Source organism: Sorex fumeus, unplaced genomic scaffold (assembly GCF_029834395.1).
Source record: "Sorex fumeus unplaced genomic scaffold, SorFum_2.1 ptg000131l, whole genome shotgun sequence".
NCBI lineage: Eukaryota > Metazoa > Chordata > Mammalia > Eulipotyphla > Soricidae > Sorex > Sorex fumeus.
In genome coordinates this window covers 30,749,263-30,766,711 of record NW_026606188.1, presented here as the reverse complement: position 1 = coordinate 30,766,711, position 17,449 = coordinate 30,749,263, and the positions used below count along the sequence as shown (strand labels likewise).

General features: G+C 39.3%; 1 pseudogene; it reads left to right on the top strand.

Moving 5' to 3' along the window:
* The first annotated feature begins 628 nt into the window (after positions 1-628).
* LOC130015828 (uncharacterized) lies at positions 629-738 on the top strand (annotated as a pseudogene).
* The last annotated feature ends 16,711 nt before the right edge of the window (positions 739-17,449 follow it).

Sequence of the window (17,449 nt, the reverse complement as noted above, 5' to 3'; positions counted from 1 at the left end):
GCGTGAAGCTCGGCCTGAGTCTATGGAAAGTGGCCTGGAGTGTGGCAGTGGTTGGGTAGTGGAGGAGATAATTAGAAACTAGAATTTGATGTAGCCATTATTTACATTACTTTTGTTTAAGAAACTATTGTCACTGTCCTCCCGTTGTTCATTGATTTGCTCAAGCGGGCCCAGTAAGGTCTCCATTGGAGACTTTGTTGTTACTGTGTTTGGCATATCGAATATGTCACGGGTAGCTTGCCAGGCTCTGCCATGAGGGCGAGATACTCTCAGTAGCGTGCCGGGCTCTCCGAGAGGGGCGGAGGAATCGAACTCGGGTCGGCCATGTTGGCTGCGTGCAAGGCTAATGCCCTACCACTCTGCTGTCGCTCCAGCCATAAGAAACTATTTGCTCGAGCGGGGCCCAGTAACGTCTCCACTGGAGACTTTGTTGTTACTGTGTCTGGCATATCGAATACGTCACGGGGAGCTTGCCAGGCTCTGCCATGTGGGCGAGATACTCTCGGTAGCTTGCCAGGCTGGCTGAGAGGGGTGGAGGAATCGAACTTGGGTCAGCCATGTTGGCCGCTTGTAAGGCGAACGCCCTACTGCTGTGCTATCGCTCCAGCCCTGTGCTATCGCTCCAGCCCTCGCTTCTCGGCCTTTTGGCTAAGATCAAGTGTAGTATCTGTTCTTATAAGAAACTATATGTAAATAAAATATTTTTCCCTTTATATTTAATATTGTGTTTCATTTTTCTATTTTTTCAATGAAGAACCCCAGTGAATGCCTTCATTATTTAGCAATAATGATTTAGTGTCTATTTCAATATAAATTTCAATGGAATCCAGTAATTATATATCTACTACATGATATAAATTTATATTTGAAACCGTAAACTTTGTGCTTTAGTTTACCATATTGAAACAAGGTGGGATGCTTATACTAGTTTTCAGATTGGCATATCTTCCATTATTTTGACATTCTTTGATAGAAATGTAAAGTTTCATTGATTAAAGAAACATTAATAAGGGGATAGACTAAGCAATCTCTTAGAAGCACTACTTAAACTTCTCTTAGTTTTCTGCTAAGAGAAGGCTATTGAAGAGCTTTGTTCTGAATTTAGAATTGTTTAAGGATGTTTTATTAGAAACAATATGTAGATGTGACAAGAAAGAACTTGAAGAAATTAGCTCTAACTTGAAGACTGAATTCAGGTTGAGTCTAGAAGGAAGTTATTGGACATTGTAACAACATGGAGCTGTAAACTGGTCTTGGCACATCCTGGATTACTTCCATTTTGGGCACTTTATTTTTTTTCCTTAGATTTTTATTAGTGAAACACCATGAGGTACAGTTGTAGCCTTACAAATTTTTGTGCTTGGGTTTTAGTTATACAATGATCGAATACCCATCCCTCCACCAGTGCCCATTCTCCACTACCACCAGTCCCACTATCCCTCCCACTCCCCTTCCCTCCATCTCACCCTACCACTGTGGCAGGGAATTCTCTTTTGTTATCTCTCTCCTTTTGAGTGTTGTGGTTTGCAAAAGAGACATTGAGTGGCAATCTTGTTCGGACTATAGTGTACTCTCATCACGCATTTACCATCCTGTGAGGAACCTCACAACACCCTTTATTTGGTGCTCCCCTCTCTATCTGAGCTACCTTTTCCCCTAGCGTGTGTGGCTGTCCTCAAAGCCATGGAGTAATCCTCCTGGTACTTATCTCTGCTATTCTTGGGTGTTAGTCTCCTATTTTGTTACTTTATGTTACCCAGATGAATGCAATCTTTCTATGTCTATCCCTCTCTTTCTTACTCATTTCACTTAGCATGATACTTTCCATGTAGTACCACTTGTATGTAAATTTCATGACTTCATCATTTCTGACAGCTACATAGTATTCCATTGTGTAGATGTACCAAAGCTTCTTTAACCAGTCATCTGTTCTTGGGCACTCAGGTTTTTTCCAGATTCTAGCTATTGTAAACAGTGCTGCAATGAACAGACAACTGCAGTGTTGCTTTGACTCTACTTTTTTGCCTCTCTGGGGTATATTCCCAGGAGTGGAATTGCTGGGTCAAATGGGAGCTCAATTTCTAGTTTTTTGAGAATCATCCATACTGTTTTCCAGAAGGGCTGAACCAGCAGGCATTCCCACCAGCAGTGAAGGAGTGTCCCTTTCTCACCACATCTGCGCCAGCACCAGTTGCTTTTGTTCTTTTGGATGTGGGCCAGTCTCTGTGGTGTGAAATGATATCTCATTGTGGTTTTGATCTGCAACTCTCTGATGATTAATGATGTAGAGCATTTTCTCATGTGTCTTTTAGCCATTCGAATTTCATCTTTGATGAAGTGTCTGTTCATTTTGTAACCCCATTTTCTGATAGGGTTGGATGTTTTCTTCTTGTGGAGTTCAACCAGTACTTTGTATATCCTTGATATCAACCCCTTGTCGGATGTGTATTTGGCGAATATCCTTTCCCATTCTGTGGACTGTCTTTGTATTTTGGTCACTGTTTCTTTTGAGGTGCAGAAGCTTCTTATTTAAGATAGTCCCGTTTGTCTATCTCTGTTCTCACTTGCTTAGCCAGTTGCTTGGCATCTTTGAAGACACCATTAGCTTCAATGTTATGGAGGGTTTTGCCGACTTTGTCTTCAGTGTACCTTATGGATTCTGGTCTGATGTTGAGGTCTTTAATCCATTTTGATCTTTTTTTTGTACATGGTGTTAGGCAGAGATCTGAGCCCATTTTTTTGCATGTAGCCATCCAGTTTTGTCAGCACCATTTGTTAAAAAGGCTTTCCTTACTCCATTTCACATTTATTGCTCCTTTCAAATGTGATCATATTTTTGGGGGGAGATGTCAGTGTATTCAACTCTGTTCCATTGGTCTGCTGTTCTGCTTTTGTTCCAGTACCATGCTGTTTTAATTATTACTGCTTTGTAGTAGAGTTTGAAGTTAGGGACGTTGATTCCTCCAATTTTCTTTTTCCCAAAAATTGCTTTAGCTATTCGTGGGGGCTTATTGTTTCATATAAATTTCAGGAGTGTTTACTCCAGTTCTTCGAAGAATGTCATGGGTATCCTAACAGGGATCGTGTTAAATTTGTACAGTGCTTTGGGAAGTATTGCCATTTTGACAATGTTAATCCTCCCGATCCATGAACAGGGGATATTTTTCCATTTCCTTGTGTCCTCTTTTATTTCCTGAAGCAGTGTTTTGTAGTTTTGTTTGTACAGGTCCTTTACTTCTTTAGCTAAACTAATTCCTAGGTAGTTGAATTTCTGGGGCACAGTTGTGAATGGGATTGTTTTCTTCATGTCATTTTCTTCTCTCTCACTATTTGAGTATAGGAAAGCCATGGACTTTTTGGTATAAATTTTATAGCCTGCAACGTTACTATACAGATCTATTGTTTCTAGGAGTTTCTTGGTAGAGGTTTTAGGGTTCTCTAAGTATAGAATCATATCATCTGCGAATAGTGAGAGCTTGATTTCTTCCTTTCCTACTTGGGTGCCCTTAATATCTTTTTCTTGTCTAATCGCTATTGCAAGTAATTCCAGTACTATATTGAACAGTAGTGGAGCGAGTGGGCATCCCTGTCTCGTCTCTGATCTTAGGGGTAATGCTCTCATTTTTTCCCCATTGAGGATGATGCTTGCTTTAACTATTTTGAGGTAAGTCCCCTTTATCCCCATTTTGGCGAGGATTTTCATCATAAATGGGTGGTGGATCTTCTCAAATGCTTTCTCTGCATCTATTGATATGATCATATGATTTTTATCTTTTCTTTTGTTGATATGATGAATTATGTTGATTGATTTCCGCATGTTAAACCATCCTTGCATCCCCGGGATGAATACCACTTGGTCATGGTGTATGATCTTTTTGATGAGTTGCTGAATTCTATTTGTTAGTATTTTGTTGAGAATCTTCACATCCGTGGTCATCAGGGATATAGGCCTGTAGTTTTCTTTTTTGTGGTGTCTTTGTTTCCTTTTGGTATTAGGGAGATATGGGCTTCATAGAAACTGTTTGGGAGGATTTCTGTTTTTTCAATTTCCTGGAAAAGCTTGATAAGAACTGGTAATAGGTCTTCTTTAAATGTTTGGAAAAATTCGCTAGTGAATCCATTTGGACCTGGGCTTTTGTTTTTGGGAAGACTTTTGATTATAGTTTCAATTTCCTTGATATTAATAGGTCTATTCAGGTACTCTATATCTTCTTGATTCAGCTTTGGGAGATTATAGGAGTTCAGGAATTTATCCATTTCTTCTAGGTTCTCTTGTTTCGTGGCATACAGACTTTCAAAGTAGCCTCTGATGATCTTTTGAATTTCTTTGGTTTCTGTTGTGATATCCGATTTTGGGCACTTTCTGAAGTATCATCTCCTGTGATGCTTCTCCTTCCCTGATTCCCATCTCTGTACCACATTATCTTATGTCTGAATGCTTTATCACTCTTGACACTACTCTGACAACCAAGCTATGTTTGCAACTGTGGTATTTTGCATCTCTGCCCAACACACAATAGTCGTTGGGTAAAATAAAATTTTTAAATTATAGTTCAGGTTGTAGGGTTAAAATTGTGATTAGTTTTTAGTATTGATGTATTAAGTTACTTTACACTATTTACTGTACTGCCTACAGCATTCCTCTCCCATTCCTATATCACACTGGTCTGACATTTCTTCCCCTCTCCCATGATCCCGTTTATTTTTATGATTGACAACTATGCTTTTGGTGCACAATTGTCCCTTAGTACCACCTTGAGTGTTGAAGACTCTCTATGTTCCCGGTGCACAATTGTCCCTTAGTACCACCTCGAGTGTTGAAGACTCTCTATGTTCCCATGTTACTTCCAATTTCTTCCCTCCCCAAAAACCTGCACTCTAAGGTTTGTATTAATTAGGCTTTCCATGCCCTTGATCTGTTTCTCCACATACCACAAATGAATGAGATCATTCTGTATTTGACTTATTAACTATTCATATGTTGTTGGAAATTCGGATTATTTCCATATCTTGGATAATGTACTACAAACTACAATACATAAATCTATCTATCTATCTATCTCTCTATCTATCATCTATTTATCTATCTATCTTTCTATCTGTGTATACCTCTCTATATACCTATATATTTTTGCATTAATGTTTTTGTGATTTTGAGGCAAATACATCGATAGGGGTAACTGGTTCAAATGGAAGCTTCATTATAGGGTTTTCTTTTTTAGATATTTCTATTTCATTTCTCAGCTGGTCCAAGTGACATTTCCATCAACAGTAACTGAATATTACTTTTTTTCAGTTTCTAGTTTTTTGGTTTTAATTGTTTTAGTTTTTTTTTTTGTATATGTCATTCTCACTGGTAGATCATTGATAGAAATCTCATTCTTGTTTTTTTTGTCTTTACTTGATCACTTGTATCACTTGTCATCTCATTGATCATCGATTTGCTTGAGCAGATGCCAGTAATGTCTCCATTCATCTCTATCACGTGCTAGTGTAGCCCAGTGGCATCTGCTCACTCCAGGAACATGAAGAGCCTCAGACCGTTTGTTCAGGGTTTTGACGAAGAAGTCTGAACATCTCATAGGTGGGTGGCCAGATGTTCTTTTGACGTCCCGTGGAATCCCGTTGGTAACAGAACAGATCCAGTCCAGGGGTAGTCTCTAAATCACATTACGTGTCCAGCCCATCTGATTTTTGATGCCTTGGCAAACAAGACAGCGTCCCTGATTCTCAATTGTCAATGGAGGGCAGATCTCTGGATTCCTTCTCTCATTGAGTGAAGTGTGATATTCCAAGCATAGCTCTTTTGATTTCTCTTTGGGAGACCTGAATAATGTTCTCATTCTATTTTCTTATGGTCCACGTCTCTGAGGCATATGTTATTGCAGGAAGAACAGTGGAGTCAAAAAGATGTGCCAGGACCTGGAGTTTCTTTGTCCTCTTAATTACTTCCTTGACGCTCTTAAAGTTCCACACTGCTCTCTCCCTCTTGCGCAGTTCATTTGTCATGTTGAGTTCTCGACCGAAGTATACATAACTGCTACATTCGGAGATGTTCATTTCATTGAGGGCAAATGGAACATCAGGAACTAGTCCGTTTCTCATGAACTTTGTCTTGGTGAGACTTAGCTGCAGTCTGACCTTTTCACACTCACGAATGAAGTCAGCCAGCATTCATACCGCTTGGTTGATGTTTGGTGTTATTAGAATGATGTCATCAGCGAAGCGGAGGTTGTGTAGTTGCCGACTGTCTATCTTCACTCCCATTCCCTCCCATTCCAGTCATCACTTAACATTTCGAGGGTGGAACTGAAGTTTACTTGATACTAAGTGACAATGAACACCTTTTGCATGTGCTTATTTGCCATCAATATATCCTCTGGGTAGAAGTGTTCATTCATATCTTCTCCTATTTTTTTGGAGTTATTTTTTGCTTTTTGTTGCTGAGCTTTGCTAATACTTTTGGAATTTGTATGTTATAAAGTCTTGTATGGATGTATTAATTAAATCAAGGTGTCTTTTATTTTAATCTGAGTTTCTTTTGCCATGCCAAAAAAAGTGATAATTATGTTAGTGCAGGAAAAGATGTAGGCTCAATTCTATGGGAAACTAAGGAATACTGTCTTGGAATGAGAACAGACACTATAAAATTTTACTTGTTACCATCTATGCAATGTAGATAATAACAACCTTGTAGTGTTATCATGGTAATTAAACAAAATAATGCATATGAAATGACTAATAGTATTACAGCATAGACTATCAATAAAATATAAATATTTTAACAAACTGAATAGAGTCCTTTACCTGAGGATTCGTTTCATAACTCAAAAGGAACGACCCCAATTTGCTTTTTCTACATATTGTGTATGTTTCTTAAACACCAGGGACCTTCAAGACACACCTTGAATCACAGAGGTCAAAGACACTTTCCTGCATAAAGTAGAAATGTATTTAGCACCTATAGCATGTATTACATAATGAGAAATTGTGTGGTCGAGACACAGTTTCTAGCATGCTTCCTTTTCTGGATACAGAATCACCATTAGCAGTTCTGGGCCCTTCTCTCTTCTTCCTACAGAAGGGGTACAATTTAACAGAGTAGACAGTGCTGTGAAAGCTAGTATGAGTCATTTTCAGAAAGCCAGAATTGTTTTAAAGAGGAGAATGATATAAAATCTTACAATATGGATATCTGTACTCTGTTTTGTTATTTTGCTCTCCTTACTATATGATACCAGACATATAATCATCTCTCCTTGGGCCTCAGTTTTCTTTGTGGTAAATCTGAAAAACAACATCCGTGGGAATTAAATGAATCATGAAGACTTTTAATTGTTTCTGGTACCTTTTGCTTACTCAGTGCTTATTAAATGTTGAGATTCTGTTGAGACTAGAAATATTATGATTATTTTAGAGTCGTGCTTCTCCACTTTCATTTCCTGTTTTGTACATGTAAGTTTTGAAAACATTAGGAAGTTCATTGACTCTCTTCAAAGGTAATTAGCACTTGAAATGTTCTCAGGGTAGTCCAACTAGGTTAATATTATATGGTATTTCACTTGAAGCAATTACAATGGAGGGAATTTTCTCATTTCAGGACTCAAGGGCAGTATGTTCCCATCTTTAATGAAGAAAGTTTTTGAAACTGCTTTTGTGAACTATTAGAAATCGGACAATGAACTCTTTAAAGAGATGAGTGGCTATTATTAAACTAAGTTTGAAGATATTTCAGGGAACACATTTGAGCAGTCTTTGTGAGATCCTGTTAAAGAATCACCCCAAAAGTATTGAACTTAGTTTAATTATAAGCACTGACTCTATGGCTTTTCATTAGTTTGTTCATTTTAAGGATATGTCAGCCAGAAGCAGCAGAGTTTTCTTTGATGAGCTAGTTGACCTAGAATAATGTATCATTGCTGGAGGTTGCCAAGTCTGAGGTGTTCCAGAGCACTGGTTGGCACTTATTTTATCTGAAAAATACAGCCATGCAATAGTCTGGCACATCACGATCACGATCATCCTGTTGTGCGTCAATTGCCTCGAGCAGGCACCAGTAATGTCTCCTTCTTCCTAGCCCTGAGATTTTAAAAGAGCCATATTCAATGCTCTTTCAGGGCTAGAAGAATGAGACCTATCATTGTGGTATTTGGCATATTGAGTACAACACGGGAAGTTTGCCAGACTCTGCCATGCAGGCAGGATACTTTCGGTAGCCTGCCGGGTTCTCCAAAGTAAAAACAAGGTAATAAGATATCGCTTCCGGGAGCTGGGTTTTATAGTCTCTGGGTCTTGGCCGTTGATGGGACCACCTGGCGCCGGAAGCAGCTGATGGGTATAATGCCTACCTACTGGAAGATGGGGGATCTGGGTGGAGAAGGCCCAGTCCCGATCCAAGCAATCTTGGAGATCTCAGACCTGGGACCTGCATGCCTGGGTTCCTCTGCCAGTTCCTCATGCATGAGGCTTGTCCGGACGTGTGGAGAGTGGTCTCAGCTTGGCTGTGTCTGGTTCTGGAGGTCTTCGACTCCTGGGACTCTGCTCGGGGCGGGGAGGGAAACTCAATCCACCCCCCTCCAAGGAGCCCCAGTGAGGACAGCCAGACTCGGGGGCAGGAGGCTCTGACACATATAAGAATTAATATTTAACGTAAGATAATTAACATAAGATTTAACATAAGATAATTTTGTATCTCAATCCTGTAGGAGTTTCTTGCAGCTATGATGACTGTGCCTAGTGTCAAATTATCGAACAGTTTGACCAACTAGTTAATATCTACACATAAAAATGCAAAAAAAATAAAAAGATTTATGTTTTCCTGTTTAATGACTACCAATACTTAGCCCTCTGAATGTCTCACATTAATTTCCCCTCAAGAGAGGGCAAAAAAGTATTGCTGTCAGCCCCAAATTGTGTTTTCCACTTTTTTCCAAGACGTATTTATTCTCTGAGTTCTCCCATAGTCTGACAGAATGAAATTTAAGATATATTCTGCTGTGCTGATAACAGTGATCTGTCCAAAGATTTATTTCTAATTGGAAATGGGTCAGTTGGATCCATTGTTTGGGATTTTTTAAATTTTTTTGATTTCATAACTTTTTTAAGTTTTCAATTTAATTACAAACATTAAATGTTTCAATACTAATCCCACTACCATTACACCTTATCACTACTATTATTTCCAATTTTCCCAACTGTACCTGTAGCCTGCTTCCATAGCAGACTCTCAATAACGTATTTTATATTGTTTGTTATAATTTGCAAAAGGATGATCAAAAAATGTTTCCTTAGAAGAAAGTTAGTAAAGATTGTTATATCTCCCCATGGAGATATTAAACCCTTGTATAAGAGATTTCTAAGATACTGTTACAGATTAAACCTTCTGTGTTTATATTTTGTTAATTGAGATTGTTTGCCTTCTGCATTACATTCCATCCAATCTGATGTGCTACTCCAGGTTTATCAGTGTTGTAGAGTTTGAGATGTTGCTCCAGGAAGTCCAAAAATTTTAATGGGGTGATTTGAGAGTCACCACTAAAGATCTTGTATTCCAGTTCTTTCTTGTGTGACCTTCTATCAAGGGATAAACCTTTTACCCTACTCCATGAATCTGGATTAGACTTGTGATGTGTACTGACCAGTAGTATGTGACGGAAATGAGTGTTCCTTTTCTGAATTTGTTTTCTCCTCAGGGCGGTATTTGGGCAAAGGTTCTGCCTTTGCTCTTGAAATCATATACTATGCTATTGCCATGTGCATAAAACTGGATCATAAAGGAAAATAAGGCTTTCAATATTAAGGGAAATCCAATTCAGAACATCTTAGTGTCTGAATATGTCACATGTTTCAATCTTTAAATAAGATATATCTACATTTTTCCTAACGAAGGTGAGCAAAAGCCTTCTGTAAACATTCCTCCAGCTAATGATTCTGTAACATTGCTGGTACCAATTTATTTTTTTAGAATTAACAAATTCTTTCTCATGCCAGTTTGTGAATCTAAACTCAATTTAACACTTATATTCTTTTCTGCACAGTGAGAAAATGAACAATTGGTATATTATTAAAATTTTATTTCTCAAAGGCAGAATGGCCATATTACTTGTTATTCTCATTGTGTTTATTGATATTAAAGTTAATAATATTCAGGATTATATCTATGTCAGTAGCACCAATTGAAGTCCATAGAGATTGTTTCTTCTAGGCAATCTTAGAAATTTTCTTAAACTGGGTAACTGATTACACAAAACGGTGTGTTTCCATGGTACCCACAAGATAAAATTCAGAGCAACATAAACCTCTTTCTATACAGGAAGAAAGTGCACAAACAAGAAATTTATTTTAGGATAAAAATCAAAAGTGTATTAGGTTTAGTTGCTGAAACTGATATTAACATCAGTATAAAAGTCAGTTTGTCTTAGTTACCTTTGAATGATGTCTGAGTCACGTAAAGCATATTGCACTGCTCTCTCCAGTTTTCTTCCTTCCATTCTTGGATTTATTTAATAATTTCATTTATTCATGTATTTATCATCAATGTGGTACTACAGTATATTAAGCACCAAGTTCTGGGATGTAATGATCATTATGACATAAGGATTCTGCTCCTTAGAATTTTTATTGGAGACATGACAACCCAAAATGAATGTAAAGTGCTCTAATTCTACTCTGCAATGTGAAGGAAAATAATTCCAAGATAAGGGATGCTGTCTGAATTGAACTCTACCAGATTTCACTATGTAATTGGCACACTCTGGTTTTCTTAGCTCCAGAAATGGTGTATAACCTTTGAAAAAATAAATATTGTATCCGTTTTTTAAGGCTTAAAATCTTCAATGGGGGCTGAAGAGATAATACAAAACTGCATTTGCTTTGTGTGCTGCTACCTGGCACTGCATATGTTTCCCCCAGCACTGCCATTACCGATCTCTGAGCACAAAACCAGGAGCAAGCCCTGAGCATTGCCAGTGTGGCCAACCCTCCTCCTCCCCAAGTCTGCAATGATTACAAGGTTAAATATGGTAACTGGAGCAAGAGAAAAAGTTAAAGATACATCTTGTAGGAGAAAATTTTAGGCATGTCAAACAGCAAATGTCAAGGTTTGAAATAGAAAAGGCTTTATATTAAATGTTTTTTAGCTAAAATATTTCTTATTCTTTTAATCATTTAAAATATTTCATGAAATTGTTCTTTTTAATTCTGAAACTGAGATCTCGAACTATAGCAAGGGGAACTTATAAAAAGACTGAGTTATATTCTGAGATTAAATTGATTGCATGTTTAAAATATTTTCTTGTGTTACCAACCTTCTTATATTGTTGTAGAATGTAATTAAGTCGGGATTTGTAGGTCTCTTAGTCATTATCTTTTACTTTTTATATCATTAATTCATTGAAAGTACCTATTGTATTGATACCTAGGATACTTCTGGGCTCTCTGAAAGTAGTTGAGGATTTTAAATGTCAAGTAAATCAGAATCTCTACCATTAGAATTTTATTTTTTATTTTATATCAGCTGCCACATAGTAAGGTCATGGGTTCTAAAGTCAAGCATGTGTGTTTATATTCTGAGCCTGAAGTTTTCTAAATTTATATGCTAAACTATATTTGTACTTTTATAGTCCTTGAGTGTCCAATTTAAAAGTAGTGATTTATTCAAATATTGCATAGATACTCTGGGAGACAAAAGGCAACAAAATACATACAATAAATTAATATTTAATTAATGGAAGTTTTAATCATTGGATGAGAGATGATATTTAAATATCAGATAAGATGTTTAGATATATAACTGAATCACAGTAATTATAAATTATATATTGGTTATGTTTATTAAGTTATAAATCTAATAAATGGTAGTTGATTATATGATTTATATGATATATGATAGTCTTAATAAATGGTAGTTGATTTAAAAACCAACTTTATGAAGCAGAAATCATCCTATGTTAAGGCCTGAAAGTACAAAGGATATAAATAAAACAAAGGTAATAAAGTCCTATAAGTTGATGAAGTAAAGTGAAGATGTCTGAAGTCTAACTCTCAAGGTGAACTTTGAACTACACCAATTCTGGTCTTCATTTCTGCATATACCTGTTGCAAAACTGAAAATTATTTTTCTGTACTGATTATACCATTGTTATGCCGAAGTTTCAGATCCCCAATTGCAGAGACATCCAGTTCCACACATGATAATGCAAAAGCAAAAGAACTTTATCACTAGCTCGAGCCAGTGCTTGCCTGAGCTAGGATCTGAGTCTCGTTCAACACAGTGGAGTCTTGAAAAGGACCCCAACTCCAACTCACTAGCAGTTTATATAGGGTTCAGTTAAGAAGCGGCTTATATGCTAGTCTATTTTTAGCATTTCCCTATTACAACAGAGGTCAGCAATTACACAGCAGGTACCAGTAATGGTTTAGGGTTCTTTTCAAGAAGGATGCAGTGGCCCCTCATGACTGGCCAGATCCAGCTGCCCAGTTTCTTATCTAGGTGAATTACTCAACTGGGAGTTTACCAGAAACTGCAGATTCTGTTCCGAGGAAACAGAAACTGAGGCCTAGTTGAGACTTAATGTTAGCTGCAGCCTGTCATGACATCATTTGGCACTCATACCATTTCTCCTCTTTAGTCCCAATCTTATTCAAATAACTTAACATCCATTTTCTAAACAAAAGTACTATACTTCTCAACTTTCTACAGCCAGGGATGGACAATAAGAAAAATTACAATTTGGGGTGTGAAGTTTCTAAGAATCTTGTTCTATGAAGAACCTTGTTCTAAGAAGAATTTAGCTTGCACTTGACATTTATCATCAAATTTCACCCTTTCATTTCTCCAGTCACTTAAATGCTGCATGTCATGTAGCCATTTTATTATGAGATCACCATACTCACAAAAAACAAACATGGGCATTGTGAAATGGAAGGCCTGAATGAACCTGGTTTGCCAGAGGACTTGTCGAGTTGAATCAACTCCAGAATTCCCACTCAGAATCTTCTCTGATGCATGTACATTCCCAAATGTGTTGAAGTGAATTGCAATTTAGAGCGTGAGTCCATAGTGATTGTTTCTTTTATTCATGGTTCAGTGTAATCATAACTAATCTAAGTTTTGTGGGGGGAATCAAAATGTATTAGATGTTTGCGTGGCCCATCAGTGTGGATTTTTAGGTGTTAGGGCAGTTTACTAATTACAAACCATGCTTTATTGAAAAATAGCAAGTGTGCCTCTGTTTCTGTACCAAAATTCAGACATTTTCCTACTTCAATTGTAAATACTCTAATCTAAATAATCTAAATAAAACCCACAGGTGAGAGGGATGCTGAGCTGCCTCTTATAAAAGGTGTAAAAATTTCTAGGATAAGCCCAGCGTATATACTCTATAGGTGCTTCAATAACACCTTATTGACATTGTTAATATCATTTGTATCTGAAACACTCCTCTTGTGCTGAATTTTGGCATTTATTTTTATTCAAAGGAGGAATAGTGGTTTTTTTTTTCACATCTGTACATTTCCCATTTTCAAGGGTCTTGGCTATCAAATCATAAATACAACTAATTTCTCCATAAATGAGTAAGCAATCTTTCAACTTCCACTAGTTAAAAAAGTAAACAATCCAGATGAATTATTTTTTTATATAAATTTGTTTATTGAATCACTGACTTTACCATTACACTGATGATATACATATATATATATATACTTGCAAAGCAGAGCAGAGATGCGATCAAAGAAGACCTCAAAGAGAGAAGAGCAGAACTGCTAGTAGATGCGGCAGAAGCTGGGAAAAGTATTTGTAACGCCTGCCTGTACTTTGCCAACTACAAGACCAAGAAGACTGCCCTTCGACCTCCTGATGGATCTATCATATCCTCCAGAACGGCAAAGGAGAAGATTATCCATGACTTCTACTCAAATCTCTTCGACAGCCATGTCCAATTGCCAACATACCAAATTCCACAGGATGGATATGTCATTCCCAACGTTCTCCCTTCTGAAATCTCACATGCCATTTCGTCAGTAAAGAAACGAACAGCACCCGGCCCAGACAAGGTCAGACCTGAACACCTGAAGAACCTACCGTCAGTACTCATCAATAAACTGGCTCGGCTCTTCACACCTGTCTGAATGCAAGGTTCTGTCCCAGTGGAAAACCAGTAGGACTGTACTACTGTTCAAGAAGGGAGAAATCCATAACATTGGCAACTATCACCCGATTTGCCTATTGTCTGTCATCTACAAGTTGTTCACTCGAGATATCCTAAATAGGATTGGCAGAACACTAGATGAAGGACAACCATGCGATCATGCCGCAAAGGATTCAGCACCATCGACCATATCCACACGATAACCAAGCTCATTGAGGTTTCTCGGGAGTTCAAGATGCCGCTCTGTCTAACGTTCATTGATTTAAAGAAGGCCTTTGCTTCTGTTGAGACGGAAGCAGTCATTGAAGCCTAGCCAATCAGGGCAATCAAGCTCAATACATCAAGATCCTCCATGAGCTGTATTGCGGATTCACTACCAGGATCTGACCACTCTACAAAGAAGTAATCATCGATGTCAAGAGAGGGATTTGGCAGGGTGATACCATTTCACCGAAACTCTTCAGTGCCACCCTCGAGAACATCATGCCATGACTGGAATGGGAAGGAATGGGAATGAAGATAGATGGCCGGCAACTACACCACCTCCGCTTTGCTGATGACATTGTTTCAATAACACCAAACATCAGCCAAGTGGCACAAATGCTGGCTGACTTTGACTGTGAATGTGGAAAGGTCGGACTACAGCTGAATCTTACGAAGACAATGTTCATGAGAAACAGCCTCGTTCCTGATGCCCCATTCACTCTCAACGGAACAACCATTTCCGAATGCAACAGCTATGTGTACCTAGGTCGAGAAGTCAGCATGACAAATGACCTGGCACCCGAGCTGCGCAGGAGGAAGAGAGCGGCTTGGATCGCCTTCAAGAGCGTCGAAAAAATAGCTAAGAGGACGAAGAACTCCGGCTGTGGGCACATCTCTTCGATTCCACTGTTTTTCCTGCATTAACATATGCCTCAGAGACCCGGGCCCTATGCAAACAGCATGAGAACGCTATTCAGGTCTCCCAAAGAGGAATTGAAAGAGCTATGCTTGGAGTATCATGATCAAGAATCAGGGATGCTGTCTCGTTTGCCAAGGTATCAAAAATCAGATGGGCTGGTCACATAATGAGATTTAAAGATGACCGCTGGACTAGAGCTGTTACCAACTGGATTCCATGGGATGTCAAAAGACCGCGTGACCGCCCACCTACCAGATGGTCAGACTTCTTCATCAAGATCATGAACGATCGGTTTGAGGCTCTTCATGTTCCTAGAGCGAACAGACACCATTGGGCCACACTAGCACACGACAGGGACAAATGGAGACATTACTGGCGCCCGCTCAATTAAATCGACGATTAACGGGAAGTTGTGATTAAATGATACATATATAATGGCATAATCAATGATTATACCATTATACCAACTGATTATACAGTTACAAAGCTTTTGGGTTTAAGTCTCGATCATACAATGATCAAACACCCATCCCTTCACCAGTGCACATTTTCCACCACCAAAAACCTCTCAACCCACCCCCAACCCCTACCTGTATGGCAGATAATTTCCACATTACTCTCTTTCCATTTTGATTACATTCGGGTTTAAGTCTCGGTCATACAATGATCAGACACCTATCCCTTCACCAATGCACATTTTCCACCATCAAAAAACCCCGATATATCCCCCATCCCACTACGCCACCTGTGTCGCAGATAATTTCCACATTGCTCTCTCTTTACTTTGATTCACTGTATCACTGTCATCTCGTTGTTTATCAATTTCCTTGATCAGGCACTGGTAATGTTTCCATTCATCTTAGCCCTGAGATTTTATCAAGTGCCACATTGGAGGCTCTTTCAGGGTCAGGGGAATAAGACCCATCAATATTACTGGGTTTTGGCATATTGAATATGCCACGGGGAGCTTGCCAGACTCTGCTGTGCAGGCAGGCTACTTTCAGCAGCTTGCTGGGTTGTATGAGAGTGAGAACTAGACAGTAAGAAGTTGCACGGTTGCTAATGTGGCCGCACGCTTCCAGACTTGGTTTTATAGTCTCTGGGTCTTGGCTATTGATGGGATTACATGGCACTGGGGGCAGTTGGTTGGTGTAACATCTACCTACTAGAAGATGGGGGATCTTGGTGGAGGAGGCCCAGTCCTGATCCAAGCAGGCTTGGAGATCTCAGCCTCGGGTCCCACACACCTAGGTTCCTCTGCTGGTTCCTTCATGACTGAGGCTTATTGGAGCATGTGGAGAGTGGTCTTAAGTATGGCTGTGGCTGGTTCCAGAGGTCTTCAGCTGCTGGGGTTATGCTTGGGGTGGGGAGGAAAGCTCAACCTGTCCCCCTCCAAGGTGCCCAGTGAGGATAGCCAGGAGCCAGGGCAGGAGCCCCTCCTTTGATTACATTCAATATTTCAACACTAGTCATACCATTATTATTTGGAATTTTCCCCCAATGCCCATATCTGCTGAAAAGGAAACACTAGACAATTTCTTTTCTATGGCTGATCAGAATAGCACAGTGGGTAGGGAATTTGCCTTGCACCTGGCTGACCCGGTTTTGATCCCTTGGTCCCTCTCAGAGAGCCTAGAAAGCTACCGAGAGTATCTCGTCCCCATGGCAGAGCCAGGCAAGCTCCTCGTGGCATGTTCAATATGCCCAAAACAGTAACAACAAGTCTCATAATAGAAATATTACCGGTACCTGGTTAGGCAAATCAATGAACAATGGGAGGACAGTGCAGTGCAGTATTGCTGATTATGAATAGCATATGATGTCACGGTTGCATGATCTTGGAATTCTGAAATTTTAATAACTAAGTATGGAGAGATCTCTGCCAAAAGCTGCTGGTTCTGAGATTCTTTTGTGTGTCTCTGGGATCAGGACTGTTAAGGAACTTAAGAAGCAGCCAGAGGGGCTGTCTATAGGCAGCATCTCAGGTATCATCGGGGCGGGCGAGGAGAAGGAACAGCTCCACTGTTATTCTGTGAGGCCCTATGTGTCTCGACACTACTGACCCGACCTGACTGTCTTCTGGGCTCTGAAAGATGGTGGCCATTGGGCTGCCAGGGGGAGTAGGTGGAGGGACGGCACCTTTTCCCACACGGGGTGGCTCATCGCCAGTGGCCTAATACAAAGTCCGGAGGCATATCTGCCAAAAGCTGCTGGGTTCCGATATTTGTTTGTGTGACTCTGGGATCATGACCATTAAGGAGCATAAGAAGCAGTCAGAGGGGCTGTCTGTAGGCGGCATCTCCCAGACGAATTCTTCAATGTGTACTTTCACTTTTGTTATTTTTAAAATGGATCATTTTATTTAGAACTACATAAAAATATTTTGGTTGATTTT